This window comes from Protopterus annectens, chromosome 2.part1, assembly GCF_019279795.1.
Source record: "Protopterus annectens isolate FY-2018-M chromosome 2.part1, PAN1.0, whole genome shotgun sequence".
Classification (NCBI taxonomy): Eukaryota; Metazoa; Chordata; order Ceratodontiformes; family Protopteridae; genus Protopterus; species Protopterus annectens.
The window spans coordinates 59,468,193-59,493,036 of record NC_056729.1 but is presented as its reverse complement, the minus strand read 5'-3'; the positions used below and the strand labels follow the sequence as shown (position 1 = coordinate 59,493,036).

General features: G+C 38.5%; 1 protein-coding gene across 1 annotated transcript in view; it reads right to left on the bottom strand.

Moving 5' to 3' along the window:
- Positions 1-24,844, bottom strand: part of VIPR2 (vasoactive intestinal peptide receptor 2) — an 875,754-nt gene that overhangs the window by 418,982 nt on the left and 431,928 nt on the right. The window lies entirely within an intron of this gene.

Below are 24,844 nucleotides of genomic sequence, written 5' to 3'. Positions count from 1 at the left end.
TTCAGCAAGCATTATGCATACATCAGCACCCGGATGGAGAGTGTTTATTCTCTAGTCAGGGTGCTGACGTACAGTTTGCCCATTCTCTAACAGTTGATACAGACCAACGAAATAATTCATCAAAATAATCTTAAAGTAACTTCTTTTCTTCCAGAATATTTAGCATCAATCTTATTTTGGTTTCATCCACAAACATATTTTATGAATAAGATCAGCTCTTCATCTACTCCAGATGTGTTTACAATGCAAAATGCCAGACTACAATGTAAATCAATAATTAGGAGAATACATACCAAGGTGACTTGAATCGATTAAATTTAGTGAACCTTATCCCAGAGAGTCTGCTGGGACTATATTGGAGAGGCATTTTTACCAGCTGACCTATTTTAAGGGAGGGGCAAAGTTTACAGTCAAGGACTATTGACACTAGTTGAAAGCCATGTCTATAAGTATTGCATACAGGGAATTGGGGGTAAAAGCGGGAAGGGTATTCAAACAGCCTTCCACGTTTGTCAGGATGATGTAATATAAAGATGCCTCAATCTTCTATCTCTGCACTTCTCCAGACAGCTTGCATTAAAGATTTCCCATGTCTAAAAGTCAGCCATGTATCAGGGAAGTCAGAGTGGGAGAGACAGAGAAAGAGTGAGAAGAGATTAAAAGACATGACCAGTGACAGACATCTAATGTAAGATATAAAACAAATCAGTATAGCAAAGTGAATTTACAAGCACGGATAGTGAATTGTGACATCCAATGTACATAAGAGCCTTGTTCATGTGTAAACTATGTCTCATCCTACATTGCAAAACTCAAAGAAGAACAAGGGGTCCGAATGGATAGATGATAAAATCAGTAAGCAAAGGACAGTAGTATTGCTGGAAATGAATTCATCCTGAAGTATTGGTGATTACCTTCATGAGGTACAACACCTCGCCAAGATGACACGGATATACAGACTGCATTTTATGTAGCAGATATCACTGGCAGAAGTAGAGTAGAAAATACAAAAGACAGCCGGGTGTACAAGTTCCAGGATAAAAGTGCCCAATCCTGGTAGGCACACTGGTACCAGGACTGGAAAAATGACAGTGTATAATCCTCAAGATACAGAAATATTCCTACAATAGGGCTAGGCCAGGCCCAGGGGGCCGATGGCCTCCCTGTTGTAGAAGGAAGTAGTAGTCCACAAAAATCACAAAAACTGCTAGGCCAAAAAAGATCCATAAATTGAGAATAAGAAAGAAATTAATTATTTTTACTATTATGCAAGAAGCCCAGAATTTCTGGACAGAAGATATACAAAAAAGTTAAGAGATAAATTAGAGGAAAGAAAAATACTTGCATGAGAAAAAAACTGTCAAAAGCTTCAAATGTAAATCTCTGCTCATTAATACAACAGATTCGTGAAGAACATCATATAGAGCCAGAAAGCTTGGGCCATTTGGAAAAAGAAGTGACTGAGGAAGTGTGAAAATATAAAGACCAAAATCTAGAGATTTTTGAAAGGTTTAAAAAAGAAATATGTACATGGGAAAGAAACAGAGATCTGATATGGTGTAATATTTATGCAAAAATCAATACAAAAAAGGAGTCTCAAAGATATTTGAAGAAAATACAGGCAAAGGGACGCAGATATGGAAAATTTCACAATACAAAAAAATAAGATCACAAAGAGGAATGTAGAACAGAAGATTATAAAGAAGTTAAAAATTAGAAGCTGAAGTTATGGAATACCTGTGCAGTGAAGGATTTAGTACAGAAAGTCTAGTGCAGGTTATCTCACAGTATGATGGAACAATGAGTCCCCCAAGTAAGGACAAACAGAGGAGCATGCGACATCTGGAGAAGAAATTTGGACATGGGAAAGAAAAATTTGTTTAATACAGTGTAATATTTATGCAAAGGAGAGAGCAAAACTAATCAGTAGAAAAAGAGCAGCACCAAAGATCTTTAAAGAGAAATACAGGCAAAGGCATCCAGATATAAAAAAGTTTACAATACAAATAAATAAGAATAGAAAGAGGGAAAGTCGATAGGAGGAATAGTAATGGAGGAGTTAAAGAAATAGAAACTGAGGTTATGGATTATTTGCATAGTGAAAGATTTAGTATAGAAAATCTAACTCTGATAACACTGCAGCAAGACAGGATAATGAATCCCCAAATTAAGGAAAAACCAGTGGAGTGGGATACATCTGATCAGTTGCCATATGAAGATATTTGAAGCCATCAGTAGGAAACCAGTACAAAAGTTCAGTTGGATTTGCACAGCAAGGGAAGGAATGCGAAACTGTGGCAACTCTGACGCAGTCAGTGTTGTGGAGTGATAGGCCAGGGAGTTCCCATATAAATGAGCACTGGATGATACAGGATGAAACTGAAGAGAATATGGCAGGGGAAGATGCTCCAGAAATTTCTATAGAATGCCCACAGGAAATAGTCATCAAAGAATGTACCCTCAGTTTAGAAGAAAATTATCTAAGGGAAGAGTTGCTTGATTTAATAGAGGTGGATAGACATATAAAGATCACTGAAAGAAATAGTTTGCAGAATGTCGATAAGGCCCAAAATGTTAGGAGTTTTTTAAGGCAAATTAACACAATAATCAGGACTATTCATAGAAATTAATGCAATATAACAGAAGTAAATAGGATAAATTGCTGTGCAGCTAAATTAATAACAGATAAAGTCTTACCAAAAGGCACAGGGCAGTAAGGGAAAGGAAGGAATGAAATCAAATGCCATCATGGAATTATCAAAAAGAGAAAACTATAAAGCAATTAAGACAATAAGTGTCAGTGTTAGAAGTGTACTGAAGAGGAAATAGATCAACAAAAATACTCTATCATATACTATTGTAAAGAATAAACTAAAGGTATCAGCACAGGCAGAAAAACAAGCAATTTATTGATGACCCAAAAAGGTTTTATAGAGAATTGGGAAACAAGGCAAAAGGAATAGAAGTGTCACCAAAAAAAGAAATAAACACATTTTGGAGAAACATCTATGAAGATCCTGTGGAACATAACAAAGATGCTGAATGGATAGAAGAAGTAAAAGAAAGAATAAGAGGTTCAAATACACAGGATATGAAATGAGATGACATAACAGCCAGAGAGATTGAAACAAAATTGAGAAAAGCTCCTAAATGGAAAACCCCAAGTCCAGATGCAGTACCTAACTGGCTAACATCTTTACATGAAGATTTAGCCATGAGTAAGAACAATTTATATGAGCACCCTGAATAGATGCCAAGCTGGTTAACAACAGGAAAAACAAAAATCCTTAAGAGTGTACTTGCAAGCTATTCTAAAAAACTATAGACCAATAATTTGCCTTCTGACAATGCATAAACTATACACTGGAATTGATGCCAACAGAGTTTATAGTAATTTAGAAGAAAATCAATCATGGCAATAGAACAAAGGGGTAACAAAAGAAAGTCATAGGGAACAAAGGATCATTTGTTGTTAAAGTCATAATGGAGAAATGTGAAAAGGGAATAATCTAAGTATGCATGGATAGGCTACAAAAAGCATTTGACAGCATGCCACATTCATGGATAAAAGACTGCCTGCAAGTGTATAAGATACACCCTACACTGATCGATTACATTACAGTGACAATGAAACAGTGGCAAACCACTCTGCAGTTAAGCCATGATGAAGGGCAAATTATTATTTCAGGGATACAAATTCAAGAGTGGATATTCCAGGGTGACTCTATCACTGCTGCTCTTTTGTCATGCCCTTAACCCATTAAGCTGTCTACTTAACAGATCAGGTCATAGCTGCAATTTGGCTCCCTGAAAACAACAAAGTGTAAAGACTTCTCATCTTCTTTTTGTGGGTGATTTAAAACTGTATAGTTCGTCAGATGACGAGTGGAAAGTACAACTACAACCGGCCAAAATTTTCTCAGATGATATAAGAATATTCATTTGGTCTAAATAAATGTGCAAAAGCAACCTTTAAAGCAGGAAAGCTGCAGCAATCAGGAAAATATCAGTCTTGAACAGGAATGTGATATAAAAGAACTCAAACAAGACGGCGTGTATAAATATGGTGGTAATTGAATGATCAACAATAAAACATAAATAAATGTGAATAAAATTTAGTAAGGAATATTTTAGAAGCCTTAAATTAATACTGAAAACAGCTCTGACATCTAAGAACGAAGTCGAAGCTATAAAACAATTTGCTTTTCCTGTCCTAACTTACAGTTTTGGATTGATTGATTGGCCCCAAAAGGTATTGGATCAGTTGGACAGGAAAACAAGAAAAATGCTTCATGCTTAACAAATGATTTATAAAAATCAGTGTATACGGAGATTTTATATTCCCAGTTCTGAAGTAGGTATGGGCCTTCGCGAAATTGATTACATGCATAGATCTGAAATGGTAGGACTGCATACATAGCTGCTGTCTTCACAAGATCCAAACATAGTGAAATTTTAAAACATGAGAAGAATAAATCTAAGATGACCTCCCTACTTAGTTTAACAGAAGCATATCAGTGTTAATCAGAAATGGAAATCAAACCAGAAGTAGATAAAAATCAGGCAGCAACTGAATCTACCCAAAAAAAAAAAAAAAAAAAAGAATACAAAGGTGAAGGATCAGATGAGAAGGTAAGAAATGTGGAAAATGCATAAATATACTTGCAAGTATAGAAAACTCTTGGAACAACCTTATGTTGAACAGGACTGAATGCAGGAATGGTTAAAGAGAGGTGAATTTATACCAAAAGACGAAAAGTTAATATTGGTGGCCCAGGATGGTTTGCAAAGTCAACTGAACATGTGGGAGACACAAACAAATGCAGATTTTGTAAAACAGGATTAGAAACAGTCACACATATTGTTGTTGGGTATGATACACTAATGGCAGAAGGACTGCATACTGAAAGGCATAATAATATGCAAGTTTGTTGCACTGGAGATTGTGCAAACATTATAATAATGATGTAGCTGAAAAGCATTGGAAGTATGAGCCACAACATTTATATCACATGGGATCACCCCTTGATCACTGAAATTGCTAAACCCATTGACTACAGTGTCTTATGTACAGAGAGACACAAAGTCATAAAATACCAGGATTTACAGGCAGAACGAGGACAATGTGGAAGAAGGATACCCAGAGAGTTCCAACAGCAGCAGGAGCAATGCGTCTTATCAAACAGAATTTACAATCATACTTAGATATTTGATCGATACATATAACTCCATATGAACTGCAGGAGTCAGTTCTGGGCATATTGTGGGTACTGCAAAGACAGCTTCTGGTTAACATCAAAATTTGAAACAATACTAATTTCATGAACTCTAATCATACTTTGACTTAGGAATGGGGTCCATTCCTGTCATGATATTAGAAACCCAAATGACTTAGAGAAATTAAAAAGTGAGAGAACAAGTCACGTATTAAGGAAAGTATTTCATGAAGCAATGCTCAGTGAGAGATGCATTAACAGCTATGGCATATAGGCAATGTTTTTGTTAATGCTACAAAGATTAGCACTTTGGAAGCAGCTTCCTTGACTTCACAACTGCTTCTTTACAAAACACTGAATTCTGTCATTTTACTTAATGCTAATACACCAGCTGTTATTTTAGAACAAATGGACTGAATAAATTTAATGGATGGTGATGACATCTTCTGACAATGGTATTCAGTGATGTGAGTATTTAGAAAATATTGTTTTTGCAATTTAAGCTGTGTGACTGTTCAAACTAGATGCAAGTAACAAATGATGGTAATAACACTATAGTACATGGATCACATTGATTTCAATATTGGGAAAAAGATAAACTTGCTAAGCACTTTTCTAGTATGAGATTCAGTCGCAACAATGCTTCTGGAGGTGTTTAAACGTTAATGTTAAACACTTAGTAGAAAATAAGTAAAAACACTTTAATATCCACAAAGACAGGATCAAAAGTAGGTTAGCACTTTCACAGTTGTCTGGTTCTTCAGACCTTAATAAAACTGAACAAATACAGAGAGTTTAAATACTATGAGCATCCAATAAAAACAGATTATAGTCAATGAGGCAAGCCTCTTTTTTTCAGCAGAGGTTTTAAGGAGACAGCACTATTCAAACCCAGTGGAGCATATGCTTTAAAATCAACAATCCACCTCAATTCAGTATATTCTGTCTCATTATATAGATCATCTTCTCTTAAACTGTCATTAACCTTTTGTAAAACCAAAAATTTAAAACTGTGACTAACCCCAACTTCAGACACATGCTTGGCTAGTGCATTGGTTATTTTATTACTTTGTATATCATTCAGGTGCTCTAGCACCCTCTCCTTAAGCATACAATTGGTCATACCTATGTAAAAACAATCACATAGGTTACACTTAGCCATATATACTATATTTCTAGTAGAGCAATCTGCATAAAAAGAAAACTCTATGGGTTTAGAAGTCACAGGGTGTACAACCATCCAAGTTGACCAGATGTTACAGCAGGCTTTACAGCTCCTGCAAGCATGTGTACCCTTATATTGCAAAGTGAAATGCCCATAGGACCTACTATGCTTGCAGCACAAATGTTGTTTTACATTTTTGCTATTCTTAAAACTAAATTTAGGAGCAGGTTCTATGACTCTACTTATCTTTGGATCCATCAATAGAATAGACCAGTTCCTTTTAACAATCTCACATACCCTACTGACTTCACCAGAATATGTTAAGCACATCCTGTTTACTACCCTAGTATCTGTAGCTTTTGTATTCTCTAAAGCTATAGAAGACATGTCCGAGAAGAATGGTTTTGTTTTATTCCATTCTAACATATTGACTTCCTGTATTGTTCTTTCTATTTCATGAATTTTATAACCCCTACTCACAAGTTCTGTACATAATACGTCAAGAGCCTCATTTAAAGATTCTGGATCTGTATGCAATCTCATACACCTGAGTACCTGATTTTTTATCACATTCTTGGCAATGTGCCTGGGGTACATGCTAGAACAATGCAATATATTGTTTTTCCTGCATGATTTCTTATATAACTTAGTAGACAGACTGCCAAACATGTTATTATTAACAGTTATATCTAAGAAGTCAATAGTCTCTAGGGAGTGATGCAAAGAAAATGACAAATAGGTGGTGGTGCTCTCCAAGTAACAAACTAAGCTCGGTGTAGGAGTGAGAATGAAATCAGGAAAGTGCACTTTGTGACTTTAGATGTGAATTCCCTATTCACAGTTACTCCCAACGTAGATGGAGTTGAGAATGTGCGGCAATTTTTGATTAAAGAAAGTAATTTTTCCAGTTCCAAAATTAATATGATCTGTGCCCTATTAGATTTGATCTTGGAAAATAATGTATTCCTTTTTGAGTCTGAATACTTTCTCCAAATAGTAGGAGTGGCTATAGGCACAGCGTGTGCCAAAACGTATGCGAACATAGTTCTTGCTAACTGGGAAAAAGAGTCTGTTTTTAGTAATGATACATTTAGATCACGTCACCTTGTATAAACGTTTTGTGGATTACATTTTTTTCGTATGGCATGGAAATGAGGAAGAATTTAATAACTTTGTTTGTTACTTGAAAAAAAGAGGTTTGCCTCATTAACTATAATCTGTTTTTATTGGATGCTCATAGTATTTAAACTCTCTGTATTTGTTCAGTTTTATTAAGTTCTGAAGAAGCGGGCAGCTGTGAAAGCGCTAACCTACTTTTGATCCTGTCTTTGTGGATTTGTGGATATTAAAGTGTTTTTACTCTCAGCCTTTGACGTCTTATTTTCTACTAAGCACTTCATTTTTGGGTTTGTCTGGTTACACTACTTGTTTTTATATGTTAAGCACCTAACTGGGTGTCATGCTAAGAGCAGTGGTACAAGGTAAAAGAAGGTTTGTTTCCGCCTGCTGTCTGTACCTTTCAACTATCCTTGAGTTTGTCTTATATTTTTGCTCTGTCTCATATATATATATATATATATATATATATATATATATTTTTTGATTTATGGTAAATCACTGAGAATTACAGTCAAAACTGCTAGAGATTAGAGTTTCATTCTCCTTATTGTTTGGAAAATGCATATCAATGCAAAGCCTGCTGTTCTATAATTTTTTTTAATGAATTAGAGAAACATTTAAAAAAGTATCTCCATTATTTTCATATATCTCCAGATTTCTTAAGCAAAGAAGTTGGCACGTATGTTGCTGCCTGTAATACAGTGGCAGCACTAAGTGCTTTACTGGATCTCTAAGCTGGTGAAACACTTTGGCCTGCTATACTTTCTGTTTTTTATAACCGGCATAACATGAATCAGCTGCATCTTCATGCACTACTAATAGTTAAGTTCTCCAATTATAACCATCAGTAGCTGTTCCCGTCAAAATGCCAAGCTTTACCTCTTGAACTTTGCTCTCAAGGGGAATTTCCTGTCATTTCCTGTCATCCATGTCTTGAGGGCATAATAAAGCCACGTATGACTGGACACCCATCCATAATCCTCAGTGTGTTATAGATGAGACAACAGAGATTCTTCCTCACACAGTATCTAATACAAGCCTTCCATTAGCTTGCAGTGATAATAGCGTAGTGCAGTTTTTAAAAATACAGAAAATTACTTCCATGCACTCTTACTATGTTTCCATCTATGGCAGTAGAAACATATTTATTAAATTGTTTCTTCTTCATTTTATAATGTACAAATAAGGCTGTGAATTCACACATTATTATTTTTTTCTCAAATAGCATTTTATTATTTTCAAACAGAGAATATCAGACAGTAACTGTTTAATAAATACTGAAAGTAATAATACATAAAAATCTTCCTTAATAATCATATGATCCATGTAATTCTCATAATAACATATATAACATATATACATATTTACAAAAATATGTAACAAAAAGAAAACGAGTGGATAGGATCGCACATACCGCTACCATCAATTCCATAAAGAAAGTCATTCAGATGTATTGCAAGATAGGTGTCTAACTTGTGAAGAGAAAATGGGAGTTTGGAGCTCAAGTGTCTAGTGGTGAATTTATAAATACACTTTTGTGGCTTATAAGCAGGTTATTCCTTTTACCTATAAGCTAGTCCATTAAAATGGTGTCAAAGAGGAGTTTCCAGTATTTCTGTTAGTACATTTGTTTATTTATGTTGCCAATAAAAAGTTTGTGTGAGGATAGAAGTTTAATTGCTAAGTTCTTAAAACCCTTCCAGGATAACTTGGTGCATTCTAACCAATTTTTGGTTATATAGAATTTAACTAATAAGCAGCATAGAGTGATAAGTGCATGGTAGTTTAGTTTGGGAATTTTCAAATCAGTGATAATGAAGTAATGCTAGTTCCCAGGATAAGGTTGATTTCTGGTAGCCCATTTTTTCAAGGCGAACTTTAAGAGAGCACCAAAGTTTATGAGCGTGTTTACAAAACCAAAGTACATATATTAGGTCTGCTTGTGGAAAGGAACAACAGGAGCACGCAGGGAAGACATTTGGGTTGAACCTGTTTAAGATATTGGGGGTAAAGTATGAATTGTTATTGACCATTAATTGAGTGTATAGGAGTTTTTTAAGAGGGGTTGATTTGATGGTGGACTCAATTGCCCTGAGCTTCTGGTCTTGAGTAAATGTGGGTACCATTTGGTCCCAATAGTTAGAGAGTAATATCTTGTCCTCATATCTAGTAGCCACAATTATTTTATAAGTATTTGATATCATACTTTTTTGGCTGCTTAGACTGGTTTGTTTCCGCCTGCTGTCTAAGGATGTTATAATTGTATTATACTTGGCCTTCATCAGACCAAGCTCTAGTCCTTTCTCTTTCAATGATAGGGATATTCCTGATTATTGGTGCTATAAGTTCCCTAATCTGCCGTAGTATAACAGAATTCACACAGTATTATACTATTACACACATTCTCTATATACATCAGGAGTTAAAAGAAATTCATAGTTTATTTGAAATAGCAATTACTGATACCTTGAATGACACTGAGCTCAATTTACAAACTACCCTACAACTGATGCAGATTGCTAAGCATCTTATAAACATTTAGAGCACTTTTCACTAATGTAAAATATGAATTCTGACCAGTTTCAACTTTTGTGTCTTTCACATTTCAAGATTTAGCCCAGTTTACAGATCACAGTATACCCATCAAACTATAATTGCAACAGTAATGTCACAAAGGTACAATCAACTACAACAAATGACTTTTGCAATCAAGAAAAGAACATGTATTTTTACAGTAGACAAATCCTCTCACTTACATATGTGAAGGATTCTACCTCCCGCACTACAGCTTTTCTAAATATAGCAACCGAGATCACTCTTCCCTACTCCCAGGAATCTGGGATTTCACAGACACAATCTGCAATATGCTATTAAATCTAAATCTATCTAAAAACACTAACTGAAATCCATTCTAAAGTTACATTTGTATAATACACTTGTACTTTAATTTATATGTTTTGCTCTGGTGGAGCAAAAATGTGTAAAGTGTTTTACTGAAAACTTTGCATCATAATACTGGCTAGCCTTCTCTGCCGCTCCAGTCTCTAACCCACTTCAGGCATATAGTATATCCTCATACTAAGCTCTTCCTTTATTTTTATCAGTTTTACACACTGTTTCAGTTTATATTACTAGTCTGTTATTTTTTTTATTTGTGTCTATGTACTTGTACATCAAGTAAGTTGTAACTGTACTTCATATGTAAACATCAGTCTCCCTACTATTGTGTGGTTTTCCTCATCTGCATATTATTCAAATTATTTTGTTTATGTATTGTGTTGCATTCCTTCATTGTATGTTGACTGTGTCCTCGGTCATGGCTTAAAAGGTTCCTTGGTCCAGCCCTCCTGCCTGATTAATAAATTCAAAATAAAATAAAAAAAAATAATAATAAATGATGTTACATTAATTAAACAGAATGAAAATTTACCTTAAATCATGTGTTAATATCAGCAATGCAAGTAAAACAGCATATAATGTGAAAATCCATGCTCCTTATTGTCATTTCCTGCAGCTGATTATCTTAAACATATGTTACAAGATTCAGATCATCAACACTGCTTAATAATTATAGACAAAATTTCACTGGTGGGCAAAATTATGTTTAACTTTACTAGTTTTAGACTCCAAGAAATTAAAGGAACTAGTGCAGTATTTGTAAGAGTATCAGTTATTACATTTGGGCATTTACTTCACCAAATCTTTTTTTTTTTCAAGACTACTTTTTTTATTTTTGATAACCTAAAACAAGAACAAGAACTGACTGCAAGCATTGTTTTGGCATTTTATTTCTTTCTATAAATTAAGAACCATTACATGCCAAAATAAGATGCTGCATTTGTTTGACTTTAAGTCACCCACATGAAGGAGAATATAACATCTCAGATATTTTGACTTCTTCAGAAACAGAAATGCTTCCTAGTATCATAACACTCTGTCACTGTTATGCAGACAAGATGGTGTTTATAATCAAAAAATTCTTGAAACTATCACTAGGACAATTACTTACTAGGTATTAATAGCAACTGTTACTTTTATAAAACATGATTCTCCCACAAAGTTTATTTTACAAAACATTCTGCAGAATCCTATAATGATGAAAGAACTTTATAAAGTATAACATTTGACAACAAACAAAAATTACTGACTTTAATAACTGGCTTACCATCTGGTGTCCGTCCAAGGAGATTCAATATCTGCCAGCCTGGGAAGACATGGCTGACAGACCATGCTGCTTTGCTAGAGATGGCCTTCTCCTGTCTCCTCTAGGCTTTCAGATACTGGCAAAGGCATTAGCCACCCCACTGTACCTTTTTTAGGCAGTGTCAAAATAAACAATCTCCCAACATAACAAAAGCCTTGCTAGATAAAGTCAAGGTACTGCTGCTAGCTGACAGATTTTGAAAAAACTTCACTCCAGTGTCCCCTCCAATTATCCCCCAAAGTATACCTGTCACCATTCCTCAGCCTATTATCTCAAGCAAATTGGTCATCTTGGTGTTCTCCAAGGCCAAAAATGCAGCATCAATGGGACCAGACAACACTCCAGGTTGTCTTTTAAACAGCTTAAAACATAACCTAGCAGACCCACTTGGAACCCTGTTTAACCACAGCCTGAGAACTGGCTATGTTCCAGCTGAATGGAGGACAGCAACAGTAATTCCTCTCCACAAAGGGGACCATAAACTGACCCTGGGAATTATAGGCCCATATGCTTAACTAGCCTCATCTGCAAGGGCATAGAAAGAATCATTATGGTCCTTATTAACAAGGACAAAAGTAATCTCCAAACTCTGGACCAAACCTAGCTAGGATTCGTTAAATATAGATCATGCCATTTAAACATGGTTGACTTCTTTGAGAAAGTCACCAAGGCCCTGGATGAGTGAAAGACAGTGCATACCACCAATCTTGACCTAACCAAGGCATTTGACACAATCCCCTACTTAAATATTATAAAGAAACTTTCCCAATTGGGAATTAATCCCTACATAACCAGATGGGTAACCAACTGGCTTACTAACAGAACACATACTGTCAATGTGGGTGACTTCACCTCTAGCAAAAGACCAGTCACCAGTGGCATACCACAGGGTTCAGTGCTGGGCCACTTACTGTTCAGAATTTATTTCTTAGAAGTCCAGGTAAACCTGTATGGCAAGTTCACCAGCAATTGCAAATTGGGAGTAATCACTGAGTCCTGTAATGATGTTACTATACTGCAGACAGGGTTAACGCAGACAAATGATTGGTGCCAAAGCCACGGATTAAAGCTAAATGCAAAAAAATGCATCATTATTCCATTTTGGAAAGTTGACATCCCTGCTAATTACATTATAGACAACATCCCCCTAAGTGAAGACCCAGTGATACATGATCTGGGTACTCAGGTTGGTAGCAATCTGAACTTTGACCACCATGTACCAACTGTATTAAGGAAACCATTCTATGTGGCACATCTTATAAGTAAAGGCAATGCATCTAGATCTAAGGATGTTATAATTGTATTATACTTGGCCTTCATCAGACCAATTATTGAGTACAATGCTCCCTTTTGCATGTACCTCACCAGACACCTGCAACAATTGGAGAGACCACAGAAGTTTCTCACCAAGAAATTACAGGGTACACAAAAAAAAGTCTTAAGTGGAAGAGCTGAAAGCCCTGTCACTATATTCTGTCTGCTAAGGGGTGACCTGCACCTGGCTTACAGGGTAGTCTCTGATCCAGCCCTGATAGAAATGCTACACATTTGTAAATCAAACTGCATGAGGGTCACTTGCTCCAGGGATTTTAACCTAGCCTCTGACATGAACAAGTCATACTGGAGACATAGATACATCTCCCAGAGACTGACACTTCTGTGGAACAAGCTTCCAATTCATATGAAAATGAGGCCCTCTCTGACCCTCTTTAAATGCAACCTAGATGAATGAATGGGTGACTGCAAATTCACTCCTGGGATGGTTCCCATGTCCCTCCTGGACAGAGTAAATTGGTATTAATTACTACAGACCCTTACCTCAATTAACTTCATTCACTTAATCAATGACAACTGGGGCAATTCGGGATAAATATGGCTAGGCTTGTAAGGTTTCTAGAGCCACTAGCCTAGTAACCTCCTAGGAATCTAGGAACCTATGAACAAACAACGACACTGTCTTATGACTTAATGAAAAAAAATTATATGCTGCAAGGAATTCCTAGTGGTGCTACAGGTGTTTGGAGGGGTCTACTACTAATGCCCGACACGACGATTCCCCGACAGAAAACTCACCGATGCCAGATGACCGACAACACACAAACCCGACACAAACCCGACAACGCAAAACACCGAACACCATTACACCGACACACGGAACGTAAACAACACGCGACACTACATAGCATACACACTAGCCCTGACCCAAACCCTAACCCTAAGGTCCGACACTATCGCACACTTCACCTACCTGCACCCTAACCCTAACTCACTTAACCCACCCCTAGCCCAAGCTCCGACACTAACGCACACATCACCTACCTGCACCCTAACCCTAACTCACTTAACCCACCCCTAGCCCGAGCTCACACTAACACACACTTCACCTACCTGCACCCTAACCCTAACTCACTTAACCCACCCTAGCCCAAGCTCCGACACTAACGCACACATCACCTACCTGCACCCTAACCCTAACTCACTTAACCCGTCCCTAAACTACAGTCCCTCACTAGCACACACTTACCTTACCCGAACCATACCTCCGACACGAACACACACTCACCTTTCCCACAGCCTAACCCGACATCCCACAATCTCGAGCACTTACCTGTCCGCACCTAACTCTGTCACCATCGCACACTTACTGCGTCGCGATCGCACATTCCCTTGTCGGTCTTTCCGCTGTCGGCAAATCACCCTGTCGGTACACTTACCTGTCGGTCATCTGGTGTCGGTGAGTTTTCTGTCGGGGAATCGTCGTTTCGGGCATTAGTAGTAGACCCGTTTGGGGGTCTACTACTAATGCCCGACACGACGATTCCCTGACAGAAAACTCACCGACGCCAGATGACCGACAACACACAAACCCGACACAAACCCGACAACGCAAAACACCGAACACCATTACACCGACACACGGAACGTAAACAACATGCGACACTACATAGCATACACACTAGCCCTGACCCAAACCCTAACCCTAAGGTCCGACACTATCGCACACTTCACCTACCTGCACCCTAACCCTAACTCACTTAACCCACCCCTAGCCCAAGCTCCGACACTAACGCACACATCACCTACCTGCACCCTAACCCTAACTCACTTAACCCACCCCTAGCCCAAGCTCCGACACTAACGCACACTTCACCTACCTGCACCCTAACCCTAACTCACTTAACCCACCCCTAGCCCAAGCTCCGACACTAACGCACACTTCACCTACCTGCACCCTAACCCTAACTCACTTAACCCACCCTAGCCCAAGCTCCGACACTAACGCACATCACCTACCTGCACCCTAACCCTAACTCACTTAACCCGTCCCTAAACTACAGTCCCTCACTAGCACACACTTACCTTCCCCCACCATACCTCCGACACGAACACACACTCACCTTTCCCACAGCCTAACCCGACATCCCACAATCTCGAGCACTTACCTGACCGCTCCTAACTCCGTCACCATCGCACACTTACCGCGTCGCGATCGCACATTCCCTTGTCGGTCTTTCCACTGTCGGCAAATCACCCTGTCGGTACACTTACCTGTCGGTCATCTGGTGTGGGTTTTGAGTCGGGAGTATGCTGGCATTAGTAGTAGACCCGCTTTGGGGGTCTACTACTAATGACCGACACGATTCCCCGACAGAAAACTCACCGACGCCAGATGACCGACAACACACAAACCCGACACAAACCCGACAATGCAAAACACCAAACACCATTACACCGACACACGGAACGTAAACAACACGCGACACTACATAGCATACACACTAGCCCTGACCCAAACCCTAACCCTAAGGTCCGACACTATCGCACACTTCACCTACCTGCACCCTAAGCCTAACTCACTTAACCCGTCCCTAAACTACAGTCCCTCACTAGCACACACTTACCTTACCCGAACCATACCTCCGACACGAACACACACTCACCTTTCCCACAGCCTAACCCGACATCCCACAATCTCGAGCACTTACCTGACCGCTCCTAACTCCGTCACCATCGCACACTTACTGTCACAATCGCACATTCCCTTGTCGGTCTTTCCGCTGTCGGCAAATCACCCTGTCGGTACACTTACCTGTCGGTCATCTGGCGTCGGTGAGTTTTCTGTCGGGGAATCGTCGTTTCGGGCATTAGTAGTAGACCCGTTTGGGGATATACAGCACTACATAGTAATATACCATATTTCTTATGTGTTGAGTTCATTGACAGTAATGGACAGCAACTTGAAGAGAAAAATAGTTGCTTATATACATCAGACAGAAGTTGGTTGTATGCTATGTGAATTTTTGATGTTAGAATGTTTTTATTTGACAAAAGCATTTTTTAATATCGTTAGAATTTATTTCTAATTATAAACCATTAATGCACTTACTATTAACTGTACTCAAGAACAAATATTACCAACTATTTACATAATTTAAATAAAATATAAACAGATCACATGTATTATGCCTGCTCCTGCTGTATTACTAAATTAGAACTGTTTATATAAAGAATGCCGATAAAAGTAAAATATCTGCCACCATTTAATTTTAAAGTTGAAATGTACAAGACACATAGCACACAGAAAAACATCAGATCTTACTGCTGCTAATTGTACATCACAATATTATTTAAGGTGTTTTCCAAGAAACCAGATCACTTCTAAAACAGTGCCTGTCGAACACTTAATGTTGTATTAGATAGGGGAGATGTTTGTAGTTCGGAATAATACTGAACACCTACCTCGACCCATGTTAAAACCCATTCCTAGATTGTTTTTTTGACTTCAACATTCCCGTTTTCTAACTTCTGTGTTCGACGATAGTACAGTCGATGGAGTGCGGTTTGAAATTTTGATAGTAAACCAGTGTGCTGTCCTTCAGATGAGATGTTAAACCAAGGTCCCATCTGCTTGAGGTGGTTGTAGCTTATGCTGATGTAAAAGATCCTTCTGCAGAAGTTCTCTGATGCTGTGGCCAAAGTTCCCCTAGTAGCATAAATACCACCTTGGGTCTTCCCTGAAAAGAGCCCATTGAGATTAATACAGTCAAGAGAGAATTAATAAGTAAAGTATTCTACCCACTGTCCATTAAAGTACATTCATAGGTTATAAGGGCATATCCCTCCGTGTCAGAAGAGATTGAAGCACTGGTGCAAAATTATTAGAAATTGTAAAAGAAAAACTCAGACTTTGCTTTTATTCTGTTGAAATCATACTATATTTTTCAGATTGTTGGAACATGCATTAAAGATGCATGCTGCTACTGCAGTACAACACTACATTCAGGTTAACAATACATGCTAGCTATTTCCTACTCGGTACAATTCAAATGGAAGCCATAATTTAGTATATAATTCACAACATCATTACTACTCCCTCTCACTTCCATTCTAATGAATGCATTGACTTAGCAACAGTTAAAGTGTATTCCGTTCTATGACAGGATTGTACAATTTCTTTGTACAGCTCTCTCCAAGTAATCCTTTTAGAGAGGTGCAACTATTACTGAGGACAATGGCAAAACCATTTACTATGGAGATGTGTTTATAATGTTTATGAATTTCTTTGGATTGCAATTACAGATTAAAATTTCTTAATAGATAATATCTAGATGCCAGTGCATATGGAATGCTATGACATTTTAGAGTTATTTTGCAATGATCACAAACCATTATGGACCGGACCTTTTTCCATTACTATAACTCTGATTTACAACGTGCACGCTGACCAATCAGCATGCGTGTTTTTGAATATTAATGGGGGGGGAGTTGTATAATAAACTTTTTATGTCCAGCACTTCATGTCTGTTTTTCCTCTACATATTTTGACTGACGTTACTGCATTTCCTGTTATGCTATGCTTGACAAAATAAGTGTTCCACCAGCAGTCCTCTCTCTTTGTTTTTGAATTCTAATGACATTATTATTTAACCTTAAAGATTGTGTGCAAAGATGTCTCAGTGCTCAGAATACTGACCGACAGTGGACAGAAGCTTCACATGAAGTATTTTAGTCCTGTAATTTGAAGAAAATGGATCAATGTGGTGAATGGTCTTATTTTTATTTAATGTTAAAAAGCCGAGTGTTTTTGTGCAGTGCTACCGTCTGCCTCATCCTGATGCTTTTTAGCTTGATGAAATGATTGATGAGAAGGCGGTTTTACTTGGAATATTTGTACTACCATAGTCAACATATTTTTCTCTTATTTAGTAATGAGCATTAAACTGATTATATTGCTGATTTTTGTGTATTTTAGCCATCCATTTATGAACTGACATGCACATCTAAAAAAGTAAGGGGAATTTATTTATCTGTTAAGAATATAATAATAATAATAATAATAATAATAATAATAATAATAATAATAATACCCATTTGTTAACCAGGAAGGCCCATGTCTGTTTCCAGGGGCAACCCCAGAGCAGTGTTTGGTTAACTGACTTGTCCTGAGTCACACAGTAGGCAGATGGAATCAAACTCAGGACTGCAGAACGTTTTTTCGTCTAGCAGCACACAGTCTTAAACATCTGTGCCAGACTACCAGACTGCTGCAGACAGCAGCAATGCCCTCAGATCACTGCTAAGAAGGCCACTTCTGTTCCACTTTGATATTGATTACCAAAGCAGTATGCACTCCCTTCACAGGCCAGCATACTATGCAAGCACAAGTGCCTGTTAAATCTAAATTTGCAATAAAAATATGACTTTCTGCCTTTTTAATGTTTCTGTCACATACCTAGCCTTACTGTGCTGTTATTTCATAGGTTCATAGGTAGGTACTAGGCTATCGGCCCAAGGGCCTATATGTAAGCCTAGCCAGCAAGGTACCATAGCTTATGCCACCCAAGAAAGTTATTTTCATGTGCCACTGTCCAGCAGAGACACAGAAGTGATCCCTGGGGTGTATTTCCTATTTTCCATCCACTCATCAAGATTTTTCTTGAAGAGTGCTAATGAAGAACTTTGCTTGACATAGATGGGTAGCTTGTTCCAGAGTATAGGAAGTCTCTGGGACAGGAACCTATCCCTCCAGCATGTCCTGTTTATTGTGGTGACAAGGTTTAGGTCCCTAGAGGGTGTAGCTTGGAGGGATTGGGATTTCTTTAGGTGTAGCATGTCCAACAGCTTTGGGTTTGACATAGCTTTATATGTTAGGCAGAGATCACCTCGGAGTAGGTGATATGCTACGGAGTAAAGCTGGAGTTTTTTTATGTCAAAGTGCCAGAAAAGCAAGGATGTCTGTGTTGTCAATGATTTATTATTTATTTATTAATTTGCTTTTTGTTAACTGGATAATGTCCAGCTGGGCCATCTGGCTTGTTTTCAGCTGAGAGCTGGGGAGATAAGCTCCAAAACAATTAGTTAACAGAACAAGGAAACAGATATAAATGGTAAAAATAATTGGATAACATATACAATGATGCCAGTTCAAAATAAACAGCTAATTAAACAAAGTGTTTAAATGCTTGCAGTAAAACTTAACAGAAGCATCAAAATATACAATGATGTTAGTTCAAATATACAACTGAGTAAACAGTGTTTGAATGCATGCAGTAAAACTTAACAACAGTAGCAACAAGTACAGTGAAGATTAGCAAGTATTTTTTTTATTAGCAGAATGAGATTAAGAGAAGATAGGCTGGAGAAAAGTAAAGGTTGGACTATGCATTGCAGTGAACCGAAGGTAGAGAGCTTAACCAGGGGCAGTACAGTAGCACAGCCAGATTTTAGTGAGGCGTTCTTTTAGGAGTAGTTTGAACTTGTGGCTGTCTAGGTTTAGCAGGATGTGCTGGGGGAGTGAATTCCAGGTTTTGGCTATTTTATTAGAGTAGAGGGAGTCCCTCTAGTAGATGTGGGATTTGATTACTTTTAAGTCAGTTGTTGTGACTGTGGATGATACTACGTGTGGCAGTAAGTTGGGTGAGTGATAATAGATTAGGTAGTTCAATTGTGTGTGTGTGTGTGTGTGTGTGTGTGTGTGTGTGTGTGTGTGTGTGTGTGTGTGTGTGTGTGTGTGAAACCTGTGCCAGAGCCGTGGGATGATAAGTAAAACAGTCTGTTTGTGGGAAGAGAGGGAGGAATGGTAAGAAATTGCCACATGGGAGATTACAGATTAATGAACCTTAGCAGAAAAGCTGGGTAGTAGGAGTGTTTAAAACAGTTAGGGTTAGCACTGAAAGATTACAAGGTAGAAATGAGTATGTAGCAATTAGTTCACGATAAAATATTATATCTATGTGTGTATAGACTACAGGGTAAAGTGTGTGTTTGGGGAGGTTGCATTCTGGTTCTGTGCAGTTGCCTGGTGCAACAATGTTTAAATTAACAGAAGGGTCATGGAGACAAAAATTCAGGACCTACAAGTCTTTGTAAGGCACTGTTTACAATTACAGTTTTAAGCACAATTAAGAACACAATGGCTACTAGGCATCAACAAGCTGTTTGCAATGGTCAAAACAGAATATCAAGGCTGCATTCCATTTTGTAACTTTGTGCATAATCTTTAAATAAAAATTTCTTCTAGAAATCCTACTGAAAGAATATGGTTCCACTTAGTATTAAAACTACTAGGTATGTATAGCAAATTAAGACTTTCAATGGCAATATGTTATGCATAAGTAATATTGCTCATTTCTCAACTTCAAAAGATAAGGTATGCTTGAAACATCAACACTACAATAGCTGCTCCTTTTGTAACGGACATCCAGGATTCATGTCAAAATTATATAAGGCTGTCTATTTATTTATATGTACCATATTACTGGTACTAGAAATACTTTGGATTGCAGTTAATTTATTATTATTGAAAAGAAATTGCAAGAAACAAGTAAACAAAAAAATTCCAGGCTTAAAATTTGCATTCTTTTTCTTATCATAGAAGCAGTTCCCATATACCCCCCGATTTACTATTCCTCCGTGCAGGACTAGCTTAGTCCTGCAAAGAGGCAGCCGTTTAGGAGCAGGATGGCAGCGCGCCATGCATAGTAATGATGTGCGCTTCCTGAGCTCCTAGTCTTACATGGAGCGTGTAAGAGTGCAGGGGGCATGTCCTAGAGCAGAGGTCTCAGAATATACATGCCCCCGCAATGAAGAACAGCAGAAAGGAGTAAAAAATGAGCGAGACCACTCATAGGTGTCCGAATATCCCCACCAACAGTCCCCCTTGTGTACAACAGCAAAAGTATACATAAATAAAATGAACAAACCATTTTATTTATTTTTAAAAATCCCATTAAAGCTAACCATAGGTGCGTGAGTGTACCCATCGCTTAGCTACGGTTAATGTAGCTTAAATGGCTGAAGAGGATAACATGGAAGATATATAAAAATGAAGCAGCATAGCAATAGTGTAGTGGGCTAAGCATTTGCCTTATGAGACAGGCATTCCCGGTTCGAGTCCCACTACAGCAGATTCCATTTTCCATGGCAAAGTACGTTATGACTAATATTTATGTTGCATATCCCACTAAATAACATATTGTTATGAATTGGAGTACTGCAGTAAATGCACATGTGAGGTGTCAGTGTCATAATGAATAAAGTACTAGTAAGCAGGTTTAAGCACCAATAAGCAGTAGTAAGCATATTTAAGCACTAGTAAGTAAGCGTAAGCCCATTTGTGGGGCAGTAAGCAATGTCTACACTGGTTAAGGAATTCTGAAGCTAACTTTCTGTAAGCAGATTTAACCACAGGTTATCATTGATTACCATCTCGCAAACCCACTTACAAATGCCCAAAAGTGCCTCAATCATGCTGTATCCAATGGCCCATGTTCTGCCCATCAGCAAAATAAACAGCCATGCAGGTCTCAAACCCAGGACACTATACACCGTAGTCACAGTAGTTAACCACCAAGCCATCACAGAAATACAGACGACTGAGGTATCAGCAAACAAGTCTTCACCATAGTAAAACCTAACTGAACCTGTGAAAGGAATCAGTATACAGACATATGTGCCTTAACCCACTACATAATATAAATATGTGAACCGGAGTACAGCAGTAAGACCAGTACTCAGGTGTAATTGCAATAAAGTATTGAAGTCCCCAATAAAACACGAGGACCCCATACAGTGTACGTACACATGAATCATGGATACCAGGCATACATATAAGGTGTAATGAATAATAACTCAATGCCACAAAGGAATTAAAATGCAAATTTAATGTAAGCAATGCTAAGCATTACACAGGCCAGTTTAGGAAGTGTAAGTAATGTGTAGGCCAGCTAACTCACTGTTCCCAGTGTTATACCCCTTTAAACAATGCCAACCCTAGGTAAGCAGGTTTGCCCATAGCCTAGCCTTTTCAAAACCGGCCAATCACGGAAAAGTGTGGGAAATCAGCCCTACTTAAACCCAAGAGGTGGGAATACATTTTATAACTGGTTGTAGCTTCCCCTTGCAGGCACAATGGCAGTAAGGGGAGAAGGTGTGCACTTTCGGGTGCAGTGCTAGTGCATCCAGGAGTCCAAAGTCATGGCAGGACTCCTTGTCAAAGACCATGATCAAAGAATGCTGCAGGGCCAGTACCAGGGCTCCCAATATAAGGCAGAGGCCTGGGACCATCTCGCCTGTGTCCTCACCAGTGCCACTGGCATACCCCAAACTGGTGAACAGGTCAGGCATCACTATGCCGGCCTGAAGTGGCATAAGGGGGATCTCTTAGAGGAGTGGATCCAAGAGTCTAGAGCAGCAGGGGATGTTCCAGTTGTGTGTATCACCCCACTATGTGGATAATAATTGCCAGTTCAGGTATATCATGGATAGGTATGGCTAAATAATCCTCTTATGTCCCCCACAGCTGCAATGGAGTGGGTCACGAACCAGGAGGCCCACGTCAGTCGCCTGGCTAGGTTGCGATGCGGGGTAGATCAGTAATACTCATGCATTTACTGATATAGGAAATAAAACTAAAAGTAGTAGTAAATTAATTGGCTGTATAAAACCTGCATTGTTCAAGGCAAGTACTGCATACACTACAGAATATGGCAGGAAGAGTCTCGTATCATTTGTATGTCAATAAAAGTGTAATAGCCTGACAATAAAGGTCTAACTGCTGGACTGCATGTGTATACTCTGTTATCATATGGTAATGTAGATTTGCAATCATGTAATAGTACTGTAGTATTAAGCACTGTTACCTACACTGTGCACCATAAATTGAATGTGTAGGAATGTCTGTATATGACAAGTGTAATCCCCAGAGGCCATTTAGTACAACTGAGAGACACATAGACAGTAAACAGGGGAAATGCAGACAACAAAAAATGAATAGCACATGCAAATAAGATGTGAACTGTTGTTTTTTAGCAGACACAGCCATGGTATGAATCCTGCCAATGGTAGTAGTCTGCATACAGAATCATACCCCACAACTGTACAGATATGTCCAGAATGTCCAGTAAAGTGGCCCATATCTATTGCCTATCAACCTGTCCCCCTGGGAAATAAGTGGGATGATCCCAGACATATAGGCAGCAAACAGGAAATACAACTGATTGACACACATCTATGAGAACAAATCTGGCACACTAGCAACTTCCCAATACCTTATGAGACTAAGAAGCCATGTATTTCCCATTTACACCCCAACTTGTCAAGCTGCGGTCAGAGTGTGTACAGTAACAGAGTGAGATACATGTACATAATAGTAATGTGGAATTTGGCACTGTGTGTGGGAACATTCAGGTAGTGCCTATATACATTTCTCCCACAGGTCTGTCAGATACCAACACTGTGCCCAGAAATACAAGAATGATACCCAGTACTGGTACTGTTCACATTGGTATTGTATGGCACTGCAACTGATGCAGTTGCGCTGAATAATGCGGTATTACACATCACTGTCGCCCACGCTGTCCTACAACATATAACTGTCTAGAAAATCTGTAAAAGAGTGTTGTAATACAAGGTCATTATGCAAAAGCATAGGGGATTAATAAGACAGAAAGCAGATAGTAGATATACAGCAATATCTATATAGCAGACACAACTGTGATGGACAGTGTTTAAGTTGTAGCAGACACAGCCATGGTCTGAATCCTGGGAGTGGAAGTAGGCTGCATACAGAATCATACCCAACAACTGTACAGATGAGGCCAGAATGTCCAGAATATATGCTCATATCTGCTGCCTGTCCCCCTGTCCCCCTGGTAAGTCTGTGGGATGATCCTAGATGTTTAGCCAGCAAAAAGGGAATACAAGTGATTGTCAAACATGTATGAGAACACACCTTTCACTGTAGCAACCCCTGAAACTGTTTGGAGAGTAATATTGCAAGTTTATCCTATCTAGACTCCCATGTGGTCAAGCTGCAACCAGAGTGTGTACAGTAGCAGAGTGAGAGGTATGTGCATAATACAAATGTGTAATCTCAAACTTTGTGTGGTAACAGTCAGGTAGTGCTAACAAACTTTGTTCCCACAGGTACGTCGGATATGAACACTGTGCTGAGAAATAAAGACCATTATCACCTGTACTGGTACTGTTCACTCTGGTATTTTAGGGAATTGTGAGTGTTGCAGTTTCTATGAATAATAAAGTATCACTGATCACTGTCACCCACACTGTGATAGATAATATAACTGTGTAGGAAAGCATGTATATGTGTGTGTCAGGTCACTAAAGGTGGAAGAGGGCAATATTCTAGATATGTCCCGGCACACCAGCATGTAGTCAACACATGGCCAGAGTCTGTGCAGAAAGAGTTGGATAGCTATGTGCACAACATCAACCCAGAATCTGGGAGTATATGTAGAAACAGTTAGTTAGTGTTAACAAACATTCCCTCCACAGGTATACCAGGTAAGAGGTGTATACTGCAGGTAAAACCAGTTCATGTGTAACGATGACAACAGCCATATCACTGTCCAAACTAAGGCTATAGGGTAGTGTAGTAAGATTTTTAAGATACAGATAACAGCAATGACTAGGAAAGTAAAGTGGACTACAGGAATATACTACTTGTTAATTGACAACTTTCTCCCCCACCATATCTCCAACAATAATCACCATACCCACTCCAACTGGTATGTAATGACACCTATGCTCTGATGATGTCTAATTGTTTGATAACTATTTTAATTGTTTCCATGCATGTGATATATTGACTTTTACAACATTGGTGGCATGGTGCCATCA